The following is a 12,542-nucleotide window of genomic DNA, read 5'->3' as shown; positions in this document are numbered from 1 at the left end:
AGTAGTTTTTGTTGTTGTTGTGTTGTTTTTTTTGTTTGGGGGAGAGGGGTTTAAGAATTACAGATACTAGAGAAATTCCACAGAAACAAGTGTGTGTGTGTACGTGTGTGGGGGTGGGGAGGGCAGGGGATAGATATTGGGAAAAGACTGAGCTGGAGGCATTTGTTAAACTGATCATCAAAGAAGTTGTGTTACTCATTGTTCAGTTATTAACTAATGTGCTAATGTAATAATGTGAGGCAGTCAGAATATTTCCAGGTATTAAATATGGGCTGTGTCTCACTCTTTGTATTAGAAAGCACAAGGTCTCTTAGATAACACTTTCACCTGTGTCTTAGAAGATTCTGTTTACAGTGAAATATAAACTAGCAATTTCCGAGCTCAGACATGGCAGAGGAAACCTCAGTACACAAGAAGATATATTAAAATTAGTAATGGGAAACTCATTAAAATGGAGTTGGGAGGACAGTAGGGGGAGCTCTCATGCCCTCCTATCACTCCTACTCAATTGCAGATCCAACAGGAAGAGAGGAACTTGACCTTACAAAGACTTGACCTTGCAGGTGGCTACCACTGTACTATTCCTGCCAGAAGAAGAGACGCTTTCCTCCCCGCACCTCCCCCACCGCCAGGCAACAGCTCCATCAATGAGAAGCTACCACTGTGAACTCCAGTTTACTCCAATGGACTTTTAGTTCCTAACAAACTTTCCAACTTATTCTTTTTCTCCGTAAAGAAGCATGCCTTTCTTTCCCCACCATCCCCCTGCCTCCACCCGCACTAACTTGTCTATGGTTTTGCCACAGCTTATTTATCTTGGATTGCAATTTTTTTAATTCCCAAATAAACCCATCTATCGCTGGCAAAATAACTTGGCGGTGTCTATTTTTAAGATTAACAGTAAGAAGGTGATATTCTTTGCTTTTAAGTTTCCTGAAAGAAAATAGGAAGTCATCCTACAGTTAACCCAGCTTTCAGGGTAGTACGATCTGTGAAAAGAGATAGCAATGCTCCACCAGCCACTACGGCCTTAGTGACAGAATCCTAGATTTACAACTGAAGAATGATTCTGTATTCTCCAGGAGATGCATTGTCAAAATAAAGCCATCTTCTACAGGGACATATGTTTTGCTCTCAGTAATCAAGTGGAATTTTCCTATCAGTCTATCCACATGTTTTTAGAAGAGTCTAGCTTCTAATTAACTTGGAATTGCTAATTTATTTTTTAAATACTTTTTAAGTTATATGTATTTATTTTGAGAAAGAGAGAGAGAGAGAGTGAGCACATGAGCAGAGGAGGGGCAGAGAGAGGGAGAGAGAGAGAATCTCAAGCAGGTTCTGCAGTTGTCAGTGCAGAGCCCTGTGCAGGGCTTGATCCCACGAACAGAGAGATCATGACCTGAGCTGAAATCACTTAACTGACAAGCCACCCAGGCACCTCTGGAATTGCTAATTTATTTTTTTAATGTTTGTTTATTTATTTTAAGAAAGAGAGCATGCGTGCATGTGTGAGCAGGGAAGGGGCAGAGAGAGGAGAGAGAGAATCCCAAGCAGTCTCCACACTATCAGTGTAGAGCTCAACTAGGGGATTGATCTCAAGACTGTGAAATCATGACCTGAACCGAAATCAAGAGTGGGATGCTGAACCAGCTGAGCCACCCAGACACCCCTGGAATTGCTAATTTAAAAATGGCCATGTCAAACGCATGTTATGAAAGCATAAGGTGACATTTCCTGGGAAGTCTATAAATCTTGAGCCTGAGACCATAGTGTTAAAAAAAGAAATAACAAGCCCAGAATGGAGTTACTGGTGCTAAGTCCTAAATCAGCAAACTAAAAATTGAAACTGTAGTTTCAGTCTCTTCCAGGAATTCGACCTTTATCCAGTCAATCTGGAATGACCTGATCAGCACCAGTGAAGTAATTTGCCTGATAAACCTCTGCCTTCCCCTAAAGGAAGGTGCCCTCACCTGAAACAACCCACTCTTTGCCAGAGTAACTTCCTTGCCCTGCTCCCTTGTGCCGATAGAAATCTTCCATTTTGTAAATCTCCTCATACCCATGTCTGCTAAAATGGGTTAAATAAAGCCAATAGGATCTTCAAACTTACTCCTCAGTTGAATTTTGTTTTTTAACAATAGCTTTGAATTATATCCAATAAACTCTGGGGTTGAAAAGTTAACACCTCTTTGTCCAGAGGCTTAATATCTGTGTCTGTGCATGTGTGTGTATGCATGCATGAGAGACACTGTGATTTATAATAAAAAAAATACATATTTGGATATTGTGATTGAAAATAAGGAACATATATTTGGTCTTCATCCCTGTTTCTGGCCTAGAGCTCCTAAAATGCTTGGAATTTCCTAAATGATGAGAGCAACAAAGGTGTCTTTTGACGTGTTAATGAGGTGACTTTTGGAAGTCACCTAAGGATGGAGGCTGGTTGCCTGTGGAGTTGACCATGTGATTAAAAGGCTAGAACTTTCAATTGAGTCCTCAACCCTCCAACCTCTGGGATGGGGACAGAAGCTGAGACTTAATTCTGTCACCAATGGCCAAGGATTTGATCAACTGTGCCTATGTAATAAAGCCTCCATAAAATCCCAAAGGACAAGCTTCAGGGAGCTTCTGGATTGGTGAACATGCAGAGGTTCTGGGAAGCTCCCTGCCCTTTCCCCAAACTTTGCCCTATGCATCTCTTCCACCTCGCCATTTCTGAGTTACATCCTTTTACTTAAAAAAAGGTGATCTAGTAAATAAAATGTTTCTCTGGGTTCTATCAGCCATTCTAGCGTATTAATCAAACCTGAGGAGGAGGTTATAGGAACTTCTGATTTATAGCCAGTTGGTCAGAAGTACCAATAACAACCCAGACTTGTGACTGGCTTCTGAAGAGGGGTGGGGAACAGTTTTGTAGGACTGACTGCTCTACCTGCAGACTATGATGCTTTCTCCAGGTAGACAGTGTCAGAATTGAGTTCAATTCTTTTACACCTTCTGGTATCTGTGAATTGCTTAATAGTGTGGGTCAAACCTCCCCCTGCTGCCACATTAGAATTGGTACCAGAACTCTTTTAGTGTGTGTTCAAATACTATGATATCCTAGTCATTTACTTCAGGGATAAATATAAAAAGCAAGTTAGTTAATACAGTAAATTTGGGAGAAATTATATCTGTGTAAAAATCTTGTATCTAAATAGTTTCTGGTGTAGGAAATGCGTCTAAAAATAGAAAAGTGTTGGCTTCCAACTGAATATACAATCAAATATTATCATTCTTGATACCCTGGTTCACGTAGAATATAATATAAAGATAATTTATATTTGGATTGGCATTTATTTAATGTAAATAAAGTACTTAATTCTTCTGTGAGTCTTTGCCTTTTTGAACTTAAAAAAAACTAAAGAAGAAAGAAAAATCTCTATGTGCCATGTGAAATTAGTAGTGGAATTTCTACTTAATAGGTAATCTATTCATAGATAATCAGGAGGTAATTTCATACATTATTTAGCACATCAGGAGGATTTGAATATAGGCTCTTAAAAAATCTAATATGTGCCCAGTTCAAAGGCAAAGCTTAAACCACAATGAGCCTAAATTAGTTTATTTTTTTAGGGGAAGAACAGAACTATGTCATTAATTTTCTTTATGATTGTAAGATGTTATTAAATCCATTTAATTTAAAACACTAATAATTTTGTCAAAGGGGGAAAAAAGCAACTAATGGGCATTACAAGTTATTTAAATATATAATTGAACATCCATCTAAATAGAATTTGGATTTCTGCAATTGTAGCAGGTCAATTAGAGAGTTAAATACAAATAATAGTGCATGTGATTTAGTCTCCTAAATACTGTAGGCTATAAAATGTATTATTTTAATATACTGTGAGTTCTGAAGTTTTAAAGGTTTATTAACATTTTATGTTATTCACTGGGAACTAAAGTAACAGACCAATTACTTATATGGAACAAAGTCCTTAAAGTGATTCATGTTCAGAGTGACTGCTTGAAGACAGCACTAAAAAGCCACAACATTGTAATGCTCTGACATTAATACTTCTTTAGGAATGTTGCCGGTAACATCTCAGAGCTTCACCTCATTAGACTTTAACCTCATACAATGAATCTGGTTTTATACCCAAGTCATCTTTCCTTAGTATAGAACTGTTAAGTTGGGCACTGTTCCTTCCTCTGTTTTTATTTTACACTATTACTTGATTCTGAATTAGGATCATCTAAGGCTGAAGCTCCTTTGTGCAAATAATAATCTTTTTTCCCAGCCTACTTCGTGGCAATGAGGGAAAGAAATTGTCAACTTTCTGAAGAGCACAGTTTAATCTGTAAGTGCAGGGTTGCCAAATCTTAGCCTCTGGGGAAGGTGGATCAGTGAGAGAGTGGTCAGGGGCAGTATATGAATTTGCAACAAGTACTACATATGGCCTCACCTGTGTTCCAATACTTTCCCTCATTTTGCAGAGTCTCAGGTCATTGCCCTTTGTAGCAGTCAGCTCCCAATTGCCTCTACGTTACTTGAAAATGAGCTGTTTACTTATAAGGTAGTATAGCATCCAGATAAGAGCTCAGACTTAGACCCAAACCAATCTGGTTCTCAATCCACCAAGAACTATATGTGGGCTCCTAAGTTACTGAATATCTTAGCCTCAGTTTTATTATCTATAAAATGGGAATGAAAATGGTACTAACCTCATAGAATTATTGCGAAGGTTAAATGTAACAACGCATGTAAAGCATTTACCATCATGCCTACCATAAATTAAGCATTCAATAAATATATATGTATTCCAATGAGTGTGCACAATTAATTATTTCAAACTTTACATTAGGGGTCCCTTATCACAAATCACAGCTCTGTATTTCTTTTACTACAAGTGTCCGTGGCATTCTGTGCTTGGTTTAAATGTTAGCAAACACAAATGAATTTGAATGATATAGGCAGTCAATGCCTTTGCCAAAACAACAGTTATAAAATGCTTTCAAAACTAAAGAAAAATGGATATTGGATTATTCCCCTTTCTTCTTAGTTGGTCACTGCTCCTCCCCCACTGCATAGTTAGCTGTATTTTCTACAGATATTTGGGCAAATCTGAACTAGAGGGCCCAGATCCAGATGGCTGCTGCAGCCCTGAACTTGCGTTGGCAAGACTCCCATGTCTATGGCTGATTGGATCAGAGTGGATGCTGACCTGAACTGGACCAATAACAATCATTCCTTTGGGAATTTCTAATTGGGGATGACAGAGTTCAGTGTCTTCCTTAGTCACCTGGATTAAAGAAATAGAGACTCGACACTGAGGAGCAGCCCTCAGCTGCCTTATAAACAGGAAAGCAAAGGAAACTCTCCAGAGAGAGAAAAATGAAAAGGAGTAAAAAGGAGAGGATATACAGAGTGTCTGAAAGGATGCTGGCCTTTGTTTCCAAGGTGCCTAGTTCCACTTGCTGCCTCTCATGCTTCACTCTCAGTTTAGTAGAGCAGTCTAAGTCCTTAGAATTATACCCCCCCACACACCATTTTTTTTTTTTTTTTGTGGTCTAAACCCTTTTAAGGAAGTTTCTATTCAGTCTGGCCAAATTAAACATGAACAAAACAATTGTTCTTACCACTGTCATTTTCCCAACTAATTCAGAAAATTGACGAGTTCTGGAAAAGATTTTGTTTTTTTCAGTCCCAGTGAGAATAAAGTATGTTTTACGCTCCACATAAAAAATACAGTGGTTGTTCTTTCAAAATAGAAGAAAAAAAATCATGAATATATTTCTTCAGGGTGTGTATTTGTGTGTGTGTGTGCAAGTGCCACAGTACAGAAGGGTATAAAAAATAATACAAAAACATTTGTTTCCAGTAATTTGTAAGTTTTGGGAAAATACATCATAAAAGAAAATAATAAAGGCAACATATATAGTCACGGATTTTTTTCAACACACCATCACATTTACTGCAAGTTGAGTGTCATCATGACCCTGGGAAGGAGGCCTATGAGACCATGTGACCAGTCCAAGATCACACATCGAATAATTCATCTATCTTGGATACGACTCCAGGATATATGAATTTAAAGCCTTAATATTTCTTCCTTTTTGTTTCATTTTCTCTATGTTTCCCCAAATGTTTTCCATATTACACTCTTCCCATGGAATATTCCATAGTCCAATACATTTGGGAACTGATAAATGCTGAATCCCTCTTGTGGAGATTTAAATACATGTAAACATAGTCGGTAAAGAAATGTATTCAACTTCATCGAATTCCGGGTTTGACCAACATATTTTCCAAGAAATCATTTTTTTTTAATGTTTGTTTTTGAGAGAGAAAGAGAGAGAGCATGAGCAGGGGAGGGGCTGAGAGAGAGGAAGACACAGAATCTGAAGTGGGCTCCAAGCTCTGAACTGTCAGTACAGAGCCTGACACAGGGCTCTAACTCGTGAACCACGAGATCATGACCTGAGCCGAAGTCAGACACTTAACCGACTCAGCCACCCAGGTGCCCCTCCAAGAAATCATTTTAAAGCATTATTAAAAACTCATGTTACCAAAAGAGCATTAATAAATGAAGAGTCCCTCCCCCGTTCATGCTCTGTCTCTCTCTGTCCCAAAAATAAATAAACGTTGAAAAAAAAAAAATAAATAATAAATTGAAGAGTTAATGGTTAGTTGATTAAAAATTAATACTGAACAAAGGGACATTGCCTATTTTGCTATCTGTAGCTACTATTTCTTTTGAATGTAGTATTTTCTAACTGTTGAAAAATACTAAAATATATTAAAGTATAAAGAGACAAAAGTCATATAAAAACCTGCGGCCCACTGTCAACATTTCATTGATCACACTATCATGCATCTATATCTATATGCAATTATAAATGGTTTTGCATAAATCAGATATCATGTAATGATTCGTTATGACTATCCCCACTTTCCTCTTTCTCTAAAGCCACCTGCAGCAACACTGCCTCCCCGAGGTAACCAATGTTAAAAATGTGGATTGCAGCTTTCCATGATTAGATGGACAGTGAAGAGAAAGATGGTTGTCTGTATATACAGACACACACACACACACACACACACAACTTTTTTTTCTCACTTTGTAATATAATGTAAAAATTCCACCAAGTTAAGGCATAGAAAATAAAAAAGAAAACATTTGACTCATACAATTAAATAATCTAGAAAAAGATACAGCTTCAGGCATGGTTGCCTACAAAGACTCAAACAGTATCTCCATCTCTCTTTTAGAATGATTATTTCCTTAGATATTTTTCCCTTGAGGGGGAAAAAAGTAGCCTTTGGCAACTCCAGGACTATTTCCCTGCTTATTTATTTTTATCATCCAGAAGTAAGCATCCTAATAACCCCTACACTTTCACTCTTTCACTCTGATTGAGCTGACATGTCATCTGCTTTTCCCCAAGAAATCCCCTAGGTTAGGGCAATGCAAATCTCCAATGAGGTTAACTCTTTGAACTCAGCATTCAGCCTTTCAGACCCAATGGATTGAAATGAAGATAGCGAATCCCCGGCTGATATCTGGGAAGGGCTTTGCCAGTAATAAGGTAAATGAACACTGGGATGCCACAAACAGCCATGGTCTTATAAACATTCTTAAATATAGAAGCCAAAATCTGAAAACATAATACTCCATAGTTATATTTCTCACTCTTGGAGAGTTAGCTTTAGCATGGAACATTAGGACCAAATGAAATCACTTACCAAAGTCTTTCCTGGATGTTCTGGTCAGTCATCACATGGCTCCAAGGAACAGAAGTTATTTCAACAGGTTTTAGGTAGAGGTGACTTTATTGCAAATCTACAGCGGAAACTTAAGAGAACCTCACGATGAGAAGTATAGCAAATATAGGTGGGTCTCATACAAGAATTGAAGTTTCTCAAGAAGGTAATCAAGGATTTTATAGTCTCCTATCATTATATTTATCTGTACATCTCCATCACCCTCTTCTCTGCAAATTTCTTTCATATTATAGGAATAAGAATGTTCACTCTCTTGCTGAGAAAAATGAGGTTTATATCCCCTCTTTTTCCACTTTGTGTATGTAACTTGCCACCACAATATTATTTATTTAGTTTCTGATACCTCTTCCCAAAAGTGTTTTGCCAGTGGTTTTGAAATATAAAGATGCTGACTCCAGCCCCATTTCTATATGATGGGTTTTTTTGGAACATGTTCCTCTGTTTCTTCTTTTTCTTTGATTCTGCCTTGGTTTCTGTGCATTAGATAAAACACCCAGTCTTGAAGGTGTGGCCTTGTATAGAGGAATTTTCACACTTAAAACTGCCCTGGCTTTTGGTGGTCTTTCAAACCTTTGTAATTGCCCAAGCAGTCGGTTTTGTTTTTTCATGACCCCCAGTAGGTGAGCCTGCTCCAAGTCAGCGTTCCAAAGGGGAGGAATATGGGTCGGACGCTCCGGCAGTAGCTTTGAAAGTACTCATATACAGTCCTATGGGACGCTGGCCACCGTGCCAGGCGACACCCAAGGCGTCCTTGGCATGGCAGTTGGAACTACTGGGGCTCCAGACCAGTGGATAAGCTCCTTTCTGGGGTATCCTGGCGAGCTGTAGGGAGGCAGAGAGACAAGACAAAGATGGCGTGCCCCAGCCTAAGGCTCCCTGAAAGTCTGCAGGCGCTTAGCTAGACGTGTGCCAAACCTGAAACCTGCCTCTCAAGGTGAAAGTCCAGGACAAGCCCGTGAGCCTCTTTCAGAGCCCCCGAGGGTGTGCTTCAGCCTGCTTCCCGTGCAACGCGCTGGGGGTGAGAGCCTTCCAGAAACTGTCTCCGACCGCCACTGTTCCCCGGGGGGCAGGACCGCAAGCCCCTCCTACAGCTCCTGGGACGCGGCAGCTGGGGGAGAGCACGTGGGTATCGCGCCCCCTCCCGGCCCCGGCCCTGGAAAGGGTTACTCCGGAGAGTAAGCCCCATTGGCCCCGGAGCCAGGGGATGTAGTGGTGTCCTGGCAGCAGCCGCAAAAACTGGGGCTCCTGCTCCTCTCCAGGAGACACTTGTGCCCAGCAGTGAAGTCGAGGGAGAGCAGGAAGCCGGCGCCACCAGCCACTCTCTGGCGCCCGGAGAGCAGCTCAGCACGTTCCCAAATATGTGTCATGTCAGAAGCCTACCCCCCTCAGTCTGACTCTGAGACAAGCAAAGAGCTTCTCCCACGAAGAGTGTGGCGCTGCTCTTCAGCCGCTAGCTCACACGGGGCCCTGGGGCAGGTGAGTTGGAGCACGCGAGCCCTTTAAGAGCGTTCCTCACGTTGTTGCAGCCTTGTGGGTCTCCTGGTCCTAGCCCTGCTTGTTGTCAAAGCTAGACTTTTGGGGTCCAGGTGCAGGTCATAGAAGTTGCGGGTGGGTTCACACCCTTCACTCCTCAGGGCAAAGCGCTGGGTTTTGCAGGCCTTCTGGACTACTGCACTGGGAGTGGAGTTCATGCAGAACTTGCACCCCAGACTCTCCTACCCACTTTGTTGTGAGCCTCTTTTTGTCCGCTGGATGCATAGGGGCCCCTCAGCGAGTTTTAGGGTCTTTCTTTTCTTTTTCTTTCCTTCCTCCCTTTCTTTCTTTCTTTTTCTTTCTTTCTTTCTTTCTTTCTTTCTTTCTTTCTTTCTTTTCTTTCTTTCTTTCTTTCTTTCTTTCTTTCTTTCTTTCTTTCTTTCTTCCTTTCTTCCTTTCTTCCTTTCTTTCTTTCTTTCTTTCTTTCTTTCTTTCTTTCTTTCTTTCTTTCTTTCTTCTCAAGTTGTTCCAACCTGCAGACTCCACATGGTCAGCAGAGAAGGTGAGTTCAGGGTCCTCTTGTGTTGTCATCTTAAAATGGAACCTCATCACCGTGTGATCTTAGAAGTCCAGATTGGGTACATCTGAGTAACTCAAAGTCGGTTTCTTTTTTTTTTTTTTAATTAAAAATAATTTTTAAACATTTTATTTATTTTTGAGAGACAGAGAGAACAGAGTGAGTGGGGGAGGGGCAGAGAGAGACTGAGTCAGAGTCCGAAGCAGGCTCCAGGCTCTGAGCTGTCAGCACAGAGCCTGACAGGGCTCGAACCCATGAATTGTGAGATCATGACCTGAGTCAGAGGCTCAATCGACAGTGGCCCAGGCATCCCCTCTTTTTTTTTTTTTTTAATTTTTTAACGTTTGTTTTTGAGAGAGCCTGAGTGGAGGATGGGCAGAGAGGGAGGGAGACACAGAATTTGAAGTAGGCTCCAGGCTCTGAGCTGTTAGCACAGAGCCTGGACACAGGGCTTGAACCCACAAACTGTGAGATCATGACCGGAGCTGAAGATGAAAGCTTAAGTAACTGAGCCCTTGGGCTCCCCTAAAGTCTGTTTCTTAATTCCAACTGTTTGGCAGAGATAATTGGATTGGGGTATTGTTGGTCAAGTATGCATTTCTGGTACAATCAGCTGCAGCTGAAGGGGACAGTTTGAATGTTATCCAAGGGAAGTCGGAGGAGTGTGGCTAGGAAAGAAATGCTGGGCCTCTGGCTGCAGAGGTTGGAAAACCAATAGTTCTCAGACTTCAGTCTGAAGCATTGTGGTTAAACTTGCTGGTGCTGAAGGCAGACTATCTAAATTTGAGTCATAGGTCCATCACCTATTAGCTATGTGACTGGGAGATTTTTTTTTTTAATACCATGTGCAAATGGGAATAATGATAATACTTACCTCATAGGGTTGCTCTGAACAACAAAGAAGCTTATTGAGCTGAAACTCTTAGATTTGTGTTTGGCACACAGTAAGAACTAAATAAATATTAGCTGTTATTAAAATAGTAGGTCCATAAGCTCTGTATCCAAGTTGACAGTTTCAGACAAGGATTCAGTTAATGCATTGAATGAAATGTACCGTAAAGGGCATTACAAATAGATCATCCATGATCTCAGGTTTTAGTAATCAAAAGAACAGGAACTGGAGACTGAAGTTTACCTTGAGGGCAAAGCTTCCCGGCCCCCAAGTTTATGAACCCCCGGTTGACCTAGAAGTTACTACTTTTTTGCACTTAGGGAGACCTGCTTCAGCCTTCAATGGCTTGTTCTGTTCAAAACTGCTCTGCTAAGCTGCTGAGACTTTTCTTGATCAACTGTATATGGAGTGAGAACCTATCCCACTGAAAAGTGGTGGGTAGGTGAAGCCCAACATGCCGTATCCTCATTAAGGCAGGGAGCGAAAGGCAAGAAAGCCAATTATATAAGCCTTCAGCCCCTGTGCAGATGCTGCCATCAGGGGCTGCCAGCCACTCTTGCCTCGGGGTACCAGATAATAACTTCAGAATAGGAACTTGGACAGCCAGCCAGGCTCAGCTTCTACTTCACAGGGCATGGACATGAAAGGCAGTACCTTTCAGAACAGCAAAAATGTCCTGAAAGCAGCAGGGAGACGGAGTGTTTAATAGGTATGTTCTCCTGGTAGGCGGGTGTCAAGGAAAATGGTCTCCGGTTGCTCATTAAATGCTACCAAGACATTGAGACAGAGAATGGCATGAGGGGCTGAGGAAAAGCCTCAAACACTGTTTCACAGCCAGGATGAGTGGGCAGGTTTTCTGAGAATAAACCTGGCTAGCTCATGAGAGGGTCTGTATTCGGAAGGCGCTGCAGTTATGGGGTGAAATGACAGAGAAAGTCAAGAAGAGTTTAGTAAGTTCACAGGTATTCTTAATACAGGTAAAAGTTAGGAAAAAGCCAGGCTCCACTTTCACTGGATCTATAGTTCTGCCTCCCTGGGACATTGGTTATAACCTTTAATAATTAAAGGGTGTTTGGAAAAGACTTTTCATGACTTGTGTTTCAATGTATAACTCTTGAAAATCAACCCACATAGAAGAGGTCAACATGATCATGTAAGCATGGTACCTGACATATAGTAACCATTCAAAATACTGGCTACTTTCTTCTTTCCCTTTCTCATGTAACTTTCCATCTGGAATAAAAGTGCCTCATTTATTTCTTTGTATTTATTTGATATGCATGTATATAGTTACATAGTTATCTATACAGTTATACAGGTACCAGGTAACTTTCTTAGCACTTTATATATGATAATGCATTTAACCCTTACAATAAATCCATAAGGTAGGGTCATTGATAAGCCCTGCTTTACAAGTAAGGAAACTGAGCTATAGTGATATTTAAGTAGCTAGTATTAAAAAAAAAATTCAACTGAGTACATTTGAAGTTCTAATTGTCCTTATTAAATGGTTCTTGAATCTGGCAGCATCCCATCTAGCAAGTAGAAGGATGTTCCAAGCAGTTGTGCAAAATGGAAGGTTTTTGTAGGAAGGGGGTGAGGCAAGAAAGTTATTAGCAAAAGTAAAGAAAGAATAGTTTCAGGCAAGATCCCCTTCCCTTAGGGGGAAGATCAGGGGTTCTTATTAAACAGACTAAATCATCTTCCTTTGGGGAATGCAGAAGTCTCATGTAACAAATTACTTCACTGATGCTGATCAGAAAATGCCTGACTGACTGGTTAAGACTACATTTCTGGGGGAAGTTGAAATTACAATTAGTTTAGGCATTAAG

Source organism: Prionailurus bengalensis, chromosome A2 (genome assembly GCF_016509475.1).
Source record: "Prionailurus bengalensis isolate Pbe53 chromosome A2, Fcat_Pben_1.1_paternal_pri, whole genome shotgun sequence".
NCBI classification, from domain to species: domain Eukaryota; kingdom Metazoa; phylum Chordata; class Mammalia; order Carnivora; family Felidae; genus Prionailurus; species Prionailurus bengalensis.
This window is presented reverse-complemented; position numbering follows the sequence as displayed.